The sequence below is a fragment of the Taurulus bubalis genome (assembly GCF_910589615.1).
Source record: "Taurulus bubalis genome assembly, chromosome: 14".
Classification (NCBI taxonomy): Eukaryota; Metazoa; Chordata; class Actinopteri; order Perciformes; family Cottidae; genus Taurulus; species Taurulus bubalis.
In genome coordinates, this window is record NC_136602.1 from 26,899,185 (window position 1) to 26,914,940 (window position 15,756).

Here is a 15,756-nt window from a genome sequence, read left to right on the forward strand (position 1 = left end):
AGGTTTCCTCCAGCGAGGCGGGGACCAAAACACCACAGGTGATTTGCACAAGCTGTTGGGCGACGGTGACTTGAAAAAGTGAGAGAATAAAAAAGTTCACGGTTTCCTATCTATATTTCACATAAACACCCTGCACTGCAGCTCACGGAGGCGCTGAAACCACTGTTTTGAATATCGCCGCACAGGACGAAAACATCCTGAACCGACTCCAACGTTTACAGTAATTCATTATTCAGAACAGCCGGGGTTGAGTCAGTCATTAATGGGAAATCATCAGCTTCTCAGAGATCAAGAATGGGCACTAGCACGTGTACCATGAGCTCAACTAATAGTTTCCAGAGGAGCTCAGCTTAGTTCTGTTACCCTAAACCAGTGGTTCTCAAACTTTTTTTGTCACGCCCAACTTTGGAGGAAGAAAAATGTCCATGACCCACCAGCCCAACAAAAAGTCGATGCCCGTGAGATAAGCATTCCTGCTGTTTTGGTTTTGGCAAAACAGCAGGAATCGGTGAGTCGCCAAGAATCTTGGCCATCGCTCACGCGCAAGAGTAACCTGTTAACGCTGTAATGAACACTTCCACGAAAGTACAGGCATTTTGCTCATGGGGAGTGGTCATCCTAAAACCACAAGGTAGCCGGTTCGATCCCTGTTCTCCCCATAGTTTGCATGTTGAAGTGTCCTTGAGCAAGACACTGAACCAGCAGCCCACTCCTAAATGACTAAGGATGGCTAACTAACATTAGCTCGCTAACTAGCCACCCGCTAAATTAAACAAATTCAACAACGTAATGCTTCCTTTATACACTGTATGTCACAGTGTAGGAAAGCACAGTGGTGTCACCGGACACTCATTAACCCCGCGTGTAATTTGATGACCTTAACATTCTTTCATTTCACTCTTTAATATTACCCATTTATTGTTCCCTAAAGTAGACACTCAAAGGACGAGCTAGCCTATCAATCATAGATGATCTGCACATTTTAGTTAAACAAAAAAAAAGCCATCCGCTGCAGAAGGTTTAAAAATGGCCTTTCACCTAGTTTCCTCTTTCCGTTCCTTCTTAGAGCTATCATTCCCTTACACTATTCCCTTTCCGCCCGAAAGAAAGACCCAGCATTGCACCCAGTGTGCGGGCATATTGATTTTTACACCACCACCAAGACCACAACCTCCTTCCCAGTCCCACAATGGACCCCTAGGCAGAGTGGGGGCCCTTTATGAACTTGGCAATCATCATATCTTTTCTTTTTTTACAGTCTCCTAAATGAATAGGATAGGTAGGGGGGAAAAGAATGAAGGAGGGGCGGGAGAAAAGAAAAAGTGACAGAACAAAAGAGGTGAGCAGGGGGTCCTGAGATGGAAGCAGGAGGAGGGGGGAGTTCTCCTTTCCTTCCCTCCTTCAACAAGGCTGTTTCTCCTCACTCCGCCTTTGATGTGCAACCGTAGAACGAGATTCTGTCAAGTGCACTGGTGGGGAAGAGCTTGTGTGTGTGTGTGTGTGTGTGTGTGTGTGTGTGTGTGTGTGTGTGTGTGTGTGTGTGTGTGTGTGTGTGTGTGGGGTTGAGGGGCGTGAAAAAGCGAACTGGATGGGCTACGGAAGTACAGATAAAAAGAGGCACAGCTGGATTGATGGGAATGATGAGGGCCTCCTCCTCTCCCCCGCAACATTAACAAACCATAAATACACACAGACACACACGGAACTTTTTTTTCTTGTCTTATCCACACACACACTCACACACTGCGGAAGTGCACACATACTTGCACACAGACAAACACACGCCTCCAGATTCCCCCTCTGTCACACACACACAAACACACACATGGCTCCCTGGTGTTGTTGTCAGTCACACTGGGCTTGTAAAAAGCCCCTCTGTTCAGGCGCCGCCTCTCATTCTGCGCTAATGATCAGGTGCTTCTGTTCGTACCCACAGAAATCAATCACCAGTCTGCTACTTGTCTCGCTTCCTGAATGGTGTGCTTGTATGTGTGTGTGTGTGTGTGTGTGTGTGTGTCTTTTTCTCCTTTTGACTACATATCTGTAGGTGAGTTATTGCGAAGCCGATAACTCTTAGAAAAGAAAGTGCAGTCTGCGGAGAAATGACTCACTGTAGTTTAAACAGTTTCTCACAAGGCTCATTGTTCCTCTGCTCACTATCTAGCAGATTCAAAACGTTTGTCTCAGACAGACGCGTGAGTCACTATCTTCAATCCACAGACAGATTTGCTTTGAGCCAAAGCTGGCTATTTGTCGAGTTTATTCTTTGTAGAGTTAAAGGCCAGCCAATGAAATAACAACCAAAAGATGTTCATCTTTGCTGTGTTCAAAGAAAGTACACACTTTTTTTAACGACACTGAGATGTGCAAATTACTGAGAAACACCTTTGCTCAAATGTACGGTCCATGTGCAAAGGTAGGACGTTGATATATAATTTTAGTATTTAAGTATTAGAGTTTTATTTATTTCCCCACTGTAATAGCACCCAGGCTACATTAGCTATCATTGGACGGGAATTGTTGTTACAGCCTGACACTGTCGGTAAAGGTAGTTTGATTGGTCTGGTAACTGTAAGGGCGCCCACCAATTCCAGACACAGCTAACAGCGTTAGCTAACCAGTTGTTAGTACATTACTTCCTGTCACGAGTCTGCATGTTACTTGTTGTCGTGATTTGGATCATAGCAAAACTGTTTCATGGACCCATGAAAGACAGATTGCTAACACTAGTTACCCCTTTTTCCTTCTATGATGCAGGAAGGTAGCGTCTGGTGGGACGCTAACACTGTAGCATATATTTCCTGACACAAAAAGTGATTTCTTGTTTATGTATGCCGTGTGAGCAGATTCCGACATTTTAGCTCTTTTGACATCACAAACTGTTATGTTAGGAGTACTTTTATGAGTAACATTTGTTTATGGCCTCATTGCACCTCCTTAACAGATTATTTTGACTTTACTTAAGAAAAATAAGCTATTAGGACCCACTTCTGGACTAAATGACTTGGTCAGATGGATGTTTTTGGCCTGGTGTCTAGGCTGGCACATGGACACTGCCAGGTGCCCACTGCTAAGGGCCAGACAGCACTCTTAAGCCCTGCCACCTTTCACTCTCTTTAATGGGTGGCGGTGTGAGTGCCCGATGGCACCGAGGCCAGCCTTTGGTGGGCAGCAGGCCTGGATGAACAGAACCTCTTCTGAAAGAGGTTCTGTTCATCCAGGCCTAATGGCCCTCATAGGGCGACCGTGGCGCAGTGATGAGCAGGGTCGTCCTCCAATCAGAGGATCGGCGGCTCAATCCCCAGCTCCGCCAGCCTGTGTCGATGTGTCCTTGAGCAAGACACTTAACCCTACATTGCTCCCGTAGCTGCTCCTACGTGTATGACTGTTAGTCCTGATGTGGCACCTTGCATGGTAGCTCCTCTCATCAGTGGGTGAATGATTCCTATGTAAAGCGTCTTTGAGTATACAGAAAAGCTCTATATAAATCAAAGAATTATTATTATTATTAAAGAGAAAAGATAGAGAGAGAGTTATAAAATGAAAGGCCGACACCGAAAAGGACCACTCCAACACAGAGAGAAGGCAGAGAATCTTCAAAACAAGTTACCCACCCTCACACACACGAACAATCACACGTACATACACACACACTCATCAGCCTGCCAGCCCCCAACATTTACATTAGAAGAGGAAGGACACAGTGGGCCTGTGGAGGAATAGTGGGATGGGGAGGAGAGGTTGGACACGCTATTGGGAGGTTGTAAACACTGTAAGACAGTATCTCCATGGAAGCCTGCACACTGCTCTGAGGCATCTCACCCCCCCACCCCAGCCTTTCCAAAGCAAAGTACCCTGACCACCGGGCCCCAAATCGGCCCCTCGCCTCGCCTGCCAGCCTGGCTGTCCGGCACAGCAGATGTGCACAGAAGAGAGTGGCCTTGGATGACTGGATCCCCTGGGCTTTGCAGAGGGCGAGGGAGGAGGAAAGACGATGAGAGTGGCCTTGACAGAGGGCTTGTGTGACCAAGGTCCTGTGTTTGGGGAGAGCTTTTGTTTGCTGTGGGTGTCCGTGTGGGTTCATACATATACAAGTGCGTGTTTGTATTTGTTTCCATGACATGAGCTCCATATTAATCATTTGGATTAATCATTCTCTTGTAGCCTAATAGAGTGCAGCAGGAATGAGTCTCAAAACCCAGAAATGAGTCAGACTTTTTGCATTTCCAGTTCTCTCATCTCAAAGTCAAGGGGTTCTTTGAATGGGTTTTTGGTTGACTGCCTAAAAAAAAGTTATGTGGTAAACACAAGCTTAAGAGATATTAATGGTTGATATTCTCGTGAATGTTGAGGCTTTTTCATGTCTTAAATAAGGCGGTTGCTCACAATTGGCCAACGTCATTACGCCAACTCCCCTGCCTTTTCTACTTCTAGAGAAATTCATAAAATGTTTATGAAACCTTTAAGTTTATGAATCTGTTTATTGCTCTGACACAGGTTTTAGCCACAGACCTTGTTTTCTGCCCTTTGTCGAGGGAAAGTTAACTTCTGGGGTTGGCCCGCAAAAATACGTTAACCCTGCATCCGTCATCATCTAAAATCCCATGTTATTTTTAGTAAATGATAAATGCTTTTAGTTTTCCACCAGTTACTTTATGGTATACAGATGATAAACAATTGGAATTCAATTCAATTTATTTTGTATAGCCCAAAATCACAAATTACAAATTTGCCAAATAGGGCTCAACAATCTGTGCACATACGACATCCTCTGTAACGGGACCTCACAACGGGGAGAAAAAAGGAATAAACCTAGCAACAGAAGAGGATGGAGAGAAGTACATTAGATGTCATGTGTCAACACATTCAATGCATATGACAGAAATTATTCATATAATGAAAGTAGTCATGATGAAAAAGTACCGTGTCGGGCAGGACCAGGGTCCAGATAAAACCACGATCCATGTAAACCTCCGGAAAAGGAGCAAAGTTAGTAATGTGCATTAATGGTGCATTAATTCATACAGAAGGAAATAGAGTAGGGTGGGCTGTTAGATTGTCTCAAAAGCTTGGACTTGCTATATGTGGACTCACTGCATGTCAGCTTAGGTGTTAAGCACCCCGTTTTCTGTTTGTGATCAGAGGCCATACAGCAAGCTATACAGCCCTTGTTCTGCACCCCACGCCTCTGTAAAGGAAGGATGTGAGGATGTAGAGGAAGAGGAGGAGGAAAACAGGTGGGCTTAAATGCTGTTCTGGCTCGACTGAGCCTCCTTTGAGCCAGTGTTCCTATTATACAGCCGCTATTATGTGACCCTCTGTAGCCAAACCACTACATGGAAGTTCCCATACAGACAGGACGCGAAGGACAGATACTGAGAGACACTCATTGACAGCATAACAGACGGGAGGACTTGTTCTTTATTCTACCTTCTACATTTTATTTTGTTTTTTTCAAAAATAATTTTGAAAAGTGAAATCAAAGTTTAACACCAACCTTTTCCACATTAAGGGCTTGTAATGTGTCACTTCAACATATCTTTGTAGTATGGATTGTTCTTTCCCCTCTTGTCTCTTATTTTACGGGGGTTGGCAAAGAGACATGGGATGGACTTGTTGGTAGATGGGTGGATGCCCTGTAAAACAGATTCCCATTCACTAGCTCTGCATAAAGGCCTTTTATTGGGAACTCTGTTCGTTAGCCCTCTCACCTCCTGTATTCGCCACTTCCCTCCCGGAGAGAGAGAGAGAGAGAGAGAGAGAGAGAGACAGAGAGAGAGAGTGGGAAGCAGTTGAAAGATACACATGAGATGGGAGCGGGAAGAGAAGTAAAATGGTCGAGGAAAGAAAAGAAAAAACAGGCCTTCGGGGCCTTTTTTTTTTGTTAAACAAAAGACAGAGAGTTAGAGAGCAAGGGAGGGAGATTGAATGCTCAGAGAGAGTACAAGAGAAAGGGAGAGAGGGTTTTTGACAGCCGGAGCGGGCAGTGCCTGCCAGGCGCTGAGGAATTCATGGTCGATTTGTCCTTGTTTGCGGCCGCTTTGCAATGAAAAAAAAGAAGCTGAAGGGGCTGGACCGGGCAAGCAACAGATTGCAGATGCCTCCATTGGAGAGGGCTCCTTGTGAAAAAAGTAGGTCCCCCTCTCGGGAGTCCCGAGCCACCCTTTAGAGAAAAGAGCCCTTCTCTACTGTAAAGGAGCGCTCGGGACATTGTGGGGCTTGTCAATGGCTCTCGGCTGGGGCACCGGGAGAATACAAGGAGGCCCAGTGTTCAGCGTCCGCAGCTCCTTCTATAGAGGCCAGAACCGTAATGGGGCCCCCAGGGCTCTACGGGGAGTTTAGAGGGCCCAGTTTCAATGGCGACCAAGTCTTTTTAACTGGTACATTGTGCGACTCTCTCCCCCTGTCCGAGAGATGGGGAGAGGGAAATTCCTATGCAGATCAAACAGAATGTCTTTATTTCCAAATGAACGTGGGATGGACAAGATTCGGAGGGACACAGTTTGAGACATCGAGGGGGTATTGTTAGTGGAGAGAGGCAGGGGGTTAGGTAGGTGGGCGCATGCATGACCAGATTCATGTGGACTGCGGTCAGCAGCCAGCCCATCGCAGGTGAGATTAGAGCCTATCACGGCGAGTTAAAGCACCCGTCAATCAACACAGTGGACCACTAGACCCGGGGCAACCTCCAACTGTTTTCCAGTGTGTGTGTGTGTGTAGTCTGTGTGCTTATTCTGTGTGACTGTGTTAGCAAAGGTCAGTCATGAGTTGTTACTACTCTGTTTTTCCATGAAATCATTATTGTAAAGCATATTTGGCCTTTTACAACACAGTATAATCCCTTATGGCATCCCAGACATACACACACCAGCACAGAAAGCGTTTCAGTCATTCGGGACTTGGTTACCCGCAACTTAGAAAAGACAAACTTTACACAGTCACCATGACCACTGCAGAATGCTGTCGAAAATGTAGCTGATAAATAAAGTGCCGTCCAATGGCGTGGCCTTAGGATTTCCTCTAACCTCAACTGTCTGAAAATACAGTGGGAGCTCAGGCCGTTTTATATCTCTTCTGGTTTACTCCAATTTGGTGCTTATTTTCATAGATTTGGCTATTGGATATGGTACCATAACATTCAATTTCTGTGGAATAGCACGGTAAAGGTACGGTTACTCAAAGTTTAACAAGTTATGGATGATTTCAATGGACAGTTTCGGAAATAATCGACCACTCTGCCATTCTCTGTCTGTCTATCTGTCTGTGTCCTTTGCATATCTCAATAAGCGCTCATACAACCTACTTTACACTTAGTGGGTGTGTGGCTGAAGACCAGAGGACATGCAGGTTGAAGTTAGAGCAATTTTGACATGCTCAATATTAATACAATTTGAATAAACAAGCAACAAGCAAACAGCGCTCTTTGCAGTTGTGGGGGCGCGGCTTCAGGGCTCTGAGTCAAACATGTTGTCTGAAGCAGTCAATACGTGCCGAAGCTCTTTGACTGCCGTTTACTTTTTCTGCTGGATGCTGCGTGTACTAGCATTGCAACCAGAGCAATTCACAAAGTAGACTGCCCACTGAGAGTCCTGAGTCTATAACCTCCCTCCATAGTCACCGAAGTAAATATTGGACACACTCTCGCTCAGTGATTTCACATTTGAAATCCAGCTAACATGGCTGTTAATTGTGTAAATAATGCTAGCAAATGAAAACCAATCTGCTCTAATCCACTGACACAATATTCGCAAAACATCCAAACAAGGGGGGCAATAGGGCTGAGGCAGATACGCCATGACCACGCCCACTTAGTAGACAGGAAGTGTACCATTTCAAACAATTGGCGGAGCTAGTAACGTGTTCTTTTTTGCAATATAACATTTTTGTTCAAACTAAACTTGAGTCTACGAGGGATTTGCAGTTCTTGAACGCTGCCAGCAGCACTTGCCGCATATTAATGAGGACTGCACTATTTCCTAAAACACAGCAATTATGTTTGGTAGAATAACTATATAATAATCAAAAGAAATGAAGGTCGGTCCTACAAAAAGAGAATCCAAGCCTTACTGTGATAATTAACTATTTGCTCTGAAGTGACACATGACACACAACTATACTTTTCAAGCTTTTGTGAATTGTTGTGAATTCTGAATTGAACACGTACACACACTGAATCCCCAATTGAAACGGTCATCAGCCATAAAGTCCCCAACAGAAACGGGGTCACTCTGCAGAACTCCCTCATCTCGCCAGCTGCCCGTAATGTGTGTATGTGTGTGAGTGTGTGTGTGTGCTCTATCTATGCATGTGACAGAGATACAGCGAAATGAGAGAGCGTGACACCTCTGACTGCAGGGTTCCTCCAATTGTTAGGCAGGAAGCCCACTCCGACTCAAGATAAAAGGAACGAGAGCGGAAAAAACCAATGGGAATACAGAGAGAGAGAGGGAGGGCAGGGAGGACACAGAGATGCTTGCTCACCCCAAGAAGAGGCAGTAGTGCAAAGGTGAAGGTGGTGGACCAACAGAGAGCTCATGAGCAACAACAAGAATAACAACAGTGAGTCAGGCCTGCAGGTAAGAGTCTGCACTCAGCTGGTTCAGTGAGTGTGTGTGTGTGTGTGTGTGTGTGTGTGTGTGTGTGTGTGTGTGTGTGCGTGTGCGTGTGTGTGTGTGTGTGTGTGTGTGTGTGTGTGTGTGTGTGAGGCTATAGTTAAACATAGCACCAACAGGGGACCAGTAAAGCAGCATGGTTGACCATGGTTGGTCATGCTAAAATCAACTCTAGTGAATTTATTCTCGTATTGACCAAGTTCCTATACAGCCAACCAGCACTGTGTTTCTAACTAACTCAGATGTAAACCGCCTAGTTTCATTATCAGATGCTCAGAGCAACTGATTTTACAATAGCGCTTATAGTTATGGCTGTTTCAGGCTTATAGTTAGGGCTGTTTCAGGCTTATAGTTAGGGCTGTTTCAGGCTTATAGTTAGGGCTGGCTCAGGTTTGCCTGGTCCAGCCCCTAGATATGCTGCTATAGGCCTAGACTGCTGGGGGACATCTTAGGATACACTGAGCTCCTCCTCTCCTTCTCTTCCTCTTTCTCTCCTCCTCTCCTCTTCACCTCTTCTTTCTCTCCTTCTGGATAAATAATTGTCTCTGCAATGCACATTACTAACTCTACATTATTTTTCCATGGATTCGTGGCTGCCTGGAACCAGGGGGAGGACCGCGGTCCTGCCCCTGGCCCTGCTGATACAACCATGGCCCTGCTGATACAACCATGGCCCTGCTGATACAACCATGGCCCTGCTGATACAACCATGGCCCTGCTGATACAACCATGGCCCTGCTGATGCAACCATGGCCCTGCTGATGCAACTGGAGCCGTCCTGCCAGCTGCCATGGCCCTGCTTTCTCCTCCCACTGCCCCTGGGATGCCCCTCCTCTCTACCTCCTTCTGCTTAATGGATCGTGGCTATCTGGATCATGGACCATGCCTACTACTCATTATATGAATAATTTCTGTCACATTCATTGAATGTGCTGTAACTCTGTTTCGTTGTTCATTCTGGTCACATGACATCTATTGCTTCTGTCCATCCTGGGAGAGGGATCCTCCTCTGTTGCTCTCCCTCAGGTTTCTTCCACTTTTTTCCCCTGTGAAAGGGTTTTTACTATCTTTATTGGGGGAGTTTTTCCTGATCCGATGTGAGGTCCCGGGACAGGGATGTCATGTGAACAGATTGTAAAGCCCTCCGAGGCAAACTTGTATTTGTGATGTTGGGCTATACAAAATAAACTGAATTGAATTGAATATTTGTAACACATTTGGACAAAGTGTTAGATACAAAGATTCCACAGCAATTTTTGTTAAATACATTATAAAAGATATTCAACAGAAACTGCTTGGAGTTCAGATTAAACAGGGTATATATATATATATATATATATATATATATATATATATATATATATATATATATATATATATATATATATATGTATAATATATAGATATTTAATGGTTTATAGCTTCATATTGAACGGACAGATGTGTGAGTGTTAGGAATCTTCTCAGCCAGTGGATTGATTACTTAACATTTTTAATGACGACCACTGACATTTTTACCATGCAAAAAGTTGCTGGTTGCAAAGGAAAAGTGTCCAATTGGAAGCTGTTTTAGCTTTAATGCTAATTAATTTGCTCCCCTAAACAGGCAACACACACACACACACACACACACACACACACACACACACACACCCAGGTCGTGTAGACGTGGTCAATGTCACACTGGGCACTATAAGTGCTTGTGTACCACTCTCCCATCGTTACTAAGCGATCGGCGCACATTGTCACGGCGACGGTTTGAGGGGATGAACCGGGGTTGGCCCACTGGATGTGTTTGTCCTCGGGTCTGAGTTAACATTTTGTTCTGCACTGCCTGAAGCAGTGGCTCGGTGGAGTCAGTGGCAGCAGGGTAATGAAGCTGGAAATCAGAGAGAAACACATACAGACAGACAACCTGTGGTTATCTAAACTCTGTGGCAGAGCATTACTCAGCTGGCTTCCTGGACAGAGTTTCACCGTGATGGCCCATGATGATTCACACTGCATTTAAACAAATGAACTGGCGTGCTCCCCTCAATCGTCCTAAGAGTATGATGGGTGCTGAGGTTTTTAGGAGGAAATGCTTAATTTGCCAATTTCTTTATGAATAAAAGTTGAATATTGCAATTTTTTGAATGTTTTTTAATATATATTTAAACTAGTATATATATTATCACCATTAGCTGCTAGCCGCGGGTGCAGCTGTAACCATGTTGTAAACTGTGTAGAGGCAAAGGATATGTTCCCAATCTTGTATTTAGTACCTTTGAAGGATAGAGTTGATAATATTCAGTTTTTTTGTTTTGCACTGGGTGAAATGTTAGGAACACACATAACACTGTAGTTTATTCAAACTCAATCCCACACACACAGTCCTCCAGCTGGAAATATTCACTAGAATACCAATTGTGTATTTCTCCACCGATGAAAGTAGTCCCCAACAAGTGCACCACTCCTCTGTTTGAATAATATTTGCTAACTACAGCGGTCGGCCTTTAAAGGAAACCTAAATCACTGAGCCTTTTTAAAAATTAGACAATATATTTGACTGATTTTTTTTAAAGATTTCCATCTACAGTAGGAACACATTGTTTTGGTGTGTTTTTATAGACTATAGCACCCTTATAGGAGCAGCATTCTTCTCCAGAAAAAAAAACAAAAGCAACACACAGCAAGTCACGAGGCAATTCTGCACAAACTTCATCGGCCACTTATCTGAAGTGAGTCACGGCTCAAACAAAAAAGAAGGCCGAACAATGGAAAGTCTATCCATGGCCTTGAGACATGTGGTGCTGCAGTCACCTGTTCAACCGCTGGCAGCCATTTATGATCCAGAATGTAACGCCCTGATCCTCCAACATGACAGGAGCGGATTCCTCTGTGTGAGCATGTATGAGTGTGCATACAGTATCGGTGTATGTGTATCAAAGCGGGTGGTTGTGACTGGCTGACAGCTACCTGCAAAAAAGTGTCTCAGTATGTGGGTCGTGTCCAATCCCTGTGATGCAGACCTGTTTGAACAGCCAGCAGGTTCCCACCCACACAGTTGCGTAAGAACTGAATGGAGGCCAAGCAAAGACAAACACTGAGAGAGACAGACGGGTAGAGAGGGAGAGATTGGTTGGCACTTGTTGTAGTTAATTTACCTGAGCTCCACAATTAGACAGGAATCTTTTGGCATGTCAGAGGTTTTTTGGCCGTGAGTGTCTGTATGTGTCGAGAAAGAGGCATGAGCGTGTGTGTGTTTGCGTGCGGTAACGAGCAGGTGTTTGACTGAGAAGTTTGACTTAACAAAGTTGGGCAGTTGGAGGGTCCTCCATGCTGTTCCAAAACAAGCCAATCAGCATGCTAACATGCCCGCAAGGAAGTACTGATGTTTAGTAGAGTATAATGGAAACATTAGCATGTTAACGATTGCTAATTAGCACCAAACACAAAGTACAGCTGAGGCTGATGACAATGCCATTATTTTTGCCGACATTTGGTCCTAAACCAAAATGGACAAATTGAAAATGTGTGCCTATGGCGCAAGATGAACTATTAAGGGATCAATCAAAGCCACAACTGTTCATTCCTCATTGAATTAGCATGGTGTGGTATTCATCTTCTGGGAACAGTGGTTATCTGTACACACGTCGGTCTGGTATATATAATGAGATATTTCCCTGGATAAGTGAAAGCTTTGACCTGCTGGTGGCGCTAGAGGAAAAGGCTGGAAATCACTAAGGTCACTATGATTCATCCTCTGGATATATTACTTACATTCCCCAAATCTATCCAATATGTCTTAAGAAAGACCAAAATCAATAGAGCTAACACTGCTAGCTTGGCAAAAAGCTAATCACTGAATGTTGATAGCATTGTCTTTCTATCTGCTGTGAATTCATCCCAACCAGTCCAACTCTAGTACAATAAATAGACCCAATTTTAATGGATTTGTATGTCACACCATGGACACCTCAGACACCACTGAATGCTTCAGGGTTCAAACATCTGATCTTTTGCCTCTATGAGTAGAACAAATGGCTGCTTCTTCATGTTAGGCAAAGTGAGATTCTCCAATAAGGGGATTCCTCTTTTTGAGGAGAGGTAAAATGGATATCAATGAGATTAACTATGAGACTTTACTATGAGTCTATATGTTTGGCTTTGAGGTGCAGTTACTTATTTCAAGAACAAATACATGAATGACCTCTACACCCCTCTTAACCAAAGTGACGACACGTCTCAGACAAGACTTCCAGATCTGAAAAGTGAAACCGCAGTGGAAGTGTCTTAAACGTGTATTCTCTCTACTGACCAGCAGGTCGACTCCTCTTTTAGTTCATAAAAGTTCATGGTTACATAAATATATGTCTTATTCAGTGTTTGGTTGTACTTAGCAAACCTCTCGTGTCTGTCTCGTGTCAAAAAGCCAAGATGGCGACGATCAAAAACCAAGAGGGCGACACAAAGATACAGTTTGTTAACACCGCCCAGCCCTCATCGATAACCCCCAATCTAAAGTAAACCAGACATCCGCCACCACTAGGTACACACACACACACACACACACACACACACACACACACACACACACACACACACACACACACACACCTGGGAATGACATCATTGTGTACAGAGACCTGATAAGGTCATTAGTCAACCAAAGCGATGACCTGTTGCATAAGAAAGCCTGGCGGGATTGACTGATTGACTGAGACAACCACACATGCACCCACATGTACACACACACACACACACACACACACACACACACACACACACACACACACACACACACACAAAGTGGGCTACAAGTAGTTAATGATTACAGGAGTAATGTGATAGGGTTTGCTATTGCTCTTGTCATATCAAGGATAGGCTCCCGGCTGCTTCTCATAAAACCGTCATTGTTTTCACTGACATGCAACACTGGCCACATACAAAGCCTGTGTGTGTGTGTGTGTGTGTGTGTGTGTGTGTGTGTGTGTGTGTGTGTGTGTGTGTGTGTGTGTGTGTGTGTATGTGTGTGTGTGTGTGTGTGTGTGCATGTATTTTTGTTATTTTTGTTTGTGTAGGTGTGCGATGTGACTGTGATTATGTGAATAGTTCATTGCCAGTTTGCCAGTCTGTACAAGGTGTGGGTTTAAGAGTAGCTGTGCGTCTGAAAGGTGAGAGGCCGAGAGGAAAACAGACAGATAGGTTTGAAAGTTTTCATGTAATAACTTGTAAATCCACCATGCACCAGCATCATAAAGGGTTCCAGGGCAGGGTTGCTCTATTTTGTCTCTTAAAAGTTGGCTTTTTTTCTTTTTTTGCTGGATATTTTACATTTTTCTCAAATAGGTCTTACCCATGACTCCCAGACACGTCTGACTTTAATATTGTTCAAAGGGTGAATCAAACAACAATTTCCCAGTCTGTTACTGTTTGTTCAGTGTGAAGGTAATACGTCACTAGTTTAGAGGGAGCAGTGGTGCTTCAAAGAAAACTATGGTTTAGTGCGACATTGCTTTTATTTGAATGACTTTGGCCGAAGGTTTTATCAGTTTTGAGAACCAAAGTCATTTGAGATTTCAGAACCTGCAACATGAGGTTCCCTTGCCTTGAAATCAAAGGTTTTTTAAGTTAGATGCTAGAAATAAAGCCTCTGGATAACACAAGCTTTAAGAGATTTTAACGTTGTGTTCGACCACATAAAATACTACAGTAAATACCCCACTCGGGAATTTTGCATGTCTTAAAACGTGGCTGCTAACAAGCGGCTAAATGAGACTACAAAACGTCATCATGTTGAACATTTCCTCTTTCGTTAGCTTTATGCTTCTGACGATTGCATTCAAGCTTCAAAAATCACAAAACACTTACAGAGTTTATATTCTGCAATATTCCCAAATCCAATGGAAAAATCTGATTGACCTTTTGTTGATGGAACCAGTTCTAACATCCGGTGTTGGCCAACAAAAATGTGTCCCTGCACCACTCTATGGGAGAAGAAACACAAGTCATACGAATACCACACTGTATATGTTGTAAACAGACAGTTTAGTTAGAAATGGATTTTGAGAATTGCTAGCAAAAACAGATGCTAGTAAATCTGTTTGGCTAACTTGGCAAAGCCTGTCTGATCATCTAACTCAGGGGTCAGCAACCTTTCCTATCCAAAAAGCCATTTTGCCCTTTTTTCCACCCAAAAAATGTGTCTGGAGCCGCAGAAGCTATTTGATGTCACAGCTTATAAAGTTGTAAACATAGTCATGTTATTTATACAAATACTATAGTTATATTTGTTTTTTTCATGTTATATTCATGACATCATAGAACAAGAATAAAGACAATTCTTGACATTGTACTGCTATTTTACCTTCAATCTCTTATGAAGAGGAGAAGAAAAAATAGCCATGTGTCGGCCTACATTGAGGTCAATTAAGATCAGCACTTTGCAGACTTTAATTCCGATCAATATTTGTAGCTCAAGTGGTAGAGTGATTGTCCTTGAACTGCAAGATAGCAGGTTTGATCCCCATGTGAGGTTTTATTTTAAAACGCATATCTTTTGCTACGTTAACACTGAGCGTCCACACTCCCGAGGACGGATCCGTCTTCACTAGCGGACGCCTCGGTGTCTCACGAGCCGCCACAGAACCAGCAGCAGTACTGGAGTTTGGAGACGTGATCCACTTCCTGAAAGTTTATTTACTTTGCTCAGTTTGCTGCAGCAGTTGAGGAATCGCTCTTCTTCCCTCTTCCGCAGCTCGATACTTTTCAGCAGATGCTTGTTCTGGAAGAGTCTTTCAACATTACATGTTGTGTTGTTTGATCATTTCTCGCCACATATCAATCAGACAGGTCGGACAGCAGTGAAAGCAAATGAATACGTCCACACAGAATTAAACTCTACTTTTCTCCGTGACGTTTTATTTGTATTCTTTTTATCAGTTTATTTATCTAGTTTAGCGAGGGCAGAGCTCTGTGAATCCCGAGTAGCCACCTGCAGGGAAAGAGGCTTGACAGCGACGTGACAGGATGTGACGCACATTTTAGTAAAACAAATATTTAAAAGAAAAATGTTATTTTCAGTGACCCAATATCACCTCAAACTCCAAGATGGGAGGAATTCCCTTTGAAAGATTTTCCACTTGGCAAAACAAATAATATG